The following is a 2,569-nucleotide window of genomic DNA, read 5'->3' as shown; positions in this document are numbered from 1 at the left end:
TGTACATTTTTCAAATACATTTTACATTTTATTAAGAGGAAATATATTAAAACAATGATATTTATTGATTTCATAATTAAAATTCATATTAGAATTATATTTTTATTAAAATTCATAAAATTCAACTTTTACCATTTATTGTATGGTTTAAGGCAAATGAGAACTCTAGCTGATGTATTTTACTTCTAAATCCCACTTCTTGTTTGTCTGGTTTTTGAGTAAAATCAGGGATGTGGCAGTTTTTCATGCATTTACCATTGGGAAAGAAGTCTTTTCTGAGCTCATTGTTACAACCATTGCCAAAATGAAAATGCAATGTTTCAACATATCTCCCTAGCCTGGAATTTGAGAATGTTTCAACATATCTTCCAAGTCTGGAATTTGAGAAAGAAGAAGCTATTGGAAACAGAAGGCATGCAGAGCATGTAGTAATAAAAATGGAAGTGGCTAAATGGTGCTAAATATTGGGATTTGTTTAAGGGGTCATGGTTGAATGGTTTATAGTCTAAAACAGTGCTCGCCAACCTTTTCGGTCCCGTGGACCACTAAACATACCAGCTGGTGACCACTTATGCTCCGGGAGCCGGGTGTCACTCCAAATCTCCAAAACGTCATGATTACATATAGAGATGAGTGAATTTCTCAAAAATTCGATTCAGCTGGTTCGCCGAGATTTTCGAAAAGATTTACTTCGATCTGAATTTATTTGCAGCGAATCGCAATAAAAAAACGGCTATTTCCGGCCTGCAGAGAGCCTAGATAGTGGTGTAGAACACTGTGCCTTGCAGTAACATGCATAGGGAGTTTGCTGTGGTAGTGAAAAAATACTGTGAGTCAGTATGACATGCAGATGACAGGCGTCGCTATTAGAATCACTGCACACTTCACTTATTTGGGCAGTCACGGGGCCAAAACTGACCAAATAACTCAGGTATGAACTCACCCTTACAGGTCCATGTTAGCGTCAAGAAGAAGCGCACTCCTTTTACACCCTAGTCAGCTGATTCCACATAGATGTCTTCAGAACCTGTTCTATTAACTGCTTATGCAAGTAGAGCCCCCCCGACAGAGTGGAGAGGGTGTCAGCAGTAAGTTTGTGTTGACGTCACTGATTTTTTTGCCCTTCCTCTGATCCCTCAGAACAATACCCCCCCCCCAAAAAAACAGATCCTGTCTGTGGAGCATATGCCTTCACTCAGTATTTGCTCAATATTCCATCAGTATTGCTAATGCCAAAAAAAAACAGGAGTGGATCCAAAACAGAGATGACACGTGAATGGAATGGACAGATCAGAAAAAGGGTCAAATAAATAGTGATGTCATCCAGGCCAAAAAGGCAAAATAGTGGCCCAGTCATGGAGTGGGGAGGGTGGGAGAACAGCTTGAGAAGTCCACAGAGTGGCACAATGACATAGTGGTGAGGTATATACGCAGTTCACTGTTGCAGTTATTTGTGGTGAAAGCGTTTAGTGACGTATTTGAGTACAAAAAGAAAAATATATACGCAGTTCACTGTTGCAGTTATTTGTGGTGAAAGCGTTTAGTGGCCTATTTCAGCACAAAATGAAAAATATATTCTCAGTTCTCTTCTGCAGTTATATGTGGTGAAAGCGTTTAGTTACGTATTTGAGTATCAGGAGGAGGCCACATAGTGGCACAATGACAGGGTCTAGAGGTGGCGGCATCATCAGGAGGCTACAAAGTGGCACAATGACACAGAGGAGTGGCAGAGGCCTAAATGTTTCTGGCGCAGGCAGAGTTAGCAGCAGAGTAAGGGGGTGGGTCAGCAGGGGTCGCAGCGACAGGCCTGAGCTCCCGGTGTCATCTAGCGGTCATGTCTTGACCAGCAACCCAGCTATTCTTGATTGGTTAACTCGGTCATCCACTACATCCCAAGTGACATCAGACACCCCCAGCCAACAGTCGGTGGGTTGTCAGACACAACCCTTAGTTAGCATGGCCTGGGAGCAGACCCTGTGCCCTCAACCTGCCTCTCTCCTTTGCTGTTCCCTCAGCCACAGAAGTATTGTATGCTGTGGGCTCAGCTCCACTTTACAGTGAGGACGAGCTAGTAGAGGACAGTCAGCAGCTACTGCCCAGTGAAGACCTGGAGGAGACATCCGCCGCTTCCTCCGCTAGGCGGGCAAGTAGTGATGAGAGTGGTGTGGGAGGTGGTGTTGCGAGCAGTCAGGCTCCTGACCCAGAGACGATTGAGGAGGACATCAGTGACGTGCAGACACTACTCGATGATGATGAAGCCGATCACACTTGGGAGCCGGGTGAAGAAGGGGCTTCATCATCATCAGGAGAAGAGGGTGGCAGCCTGCCCCTGAGGCAGCGGCTGAGCCAGCAAGGTGGTAGCATGGCTGGGAGTCAGCAGGGTGGCAGCAGTAAGAAGTCGCGACCCAAACGTGCCCGGGGTAGACCACCTGCTTCGCAGCAGCCTACCTGCGCGGGAAGTAGTGGTGCAGGGGTTCACAGAGGCAGCGGCGGTAGCAGTCAGTCAATGCGGAGTGTTGGGGGGAAAAATCACCTACTCGGCGGTGTGGCACTTTTTTGTTAAGTCGCT

Source organism: Pyxicephalus adspersus, chromosome 4 (genome assembly GCF_032062135.1).
Source record: "Pyxicephalus adspersus chromosome 4, UCB_Pads_2.0, whole genome shotgun sequence".
NCBI lineage: Eukaryota > Metazoa > Chordata > Amphibia > Anura > Pyxicephalidae > Pyxicephalus > Pyxicephalus adspersus.
Note: the sequence above shows the minus strand (reverse complement) of the source record.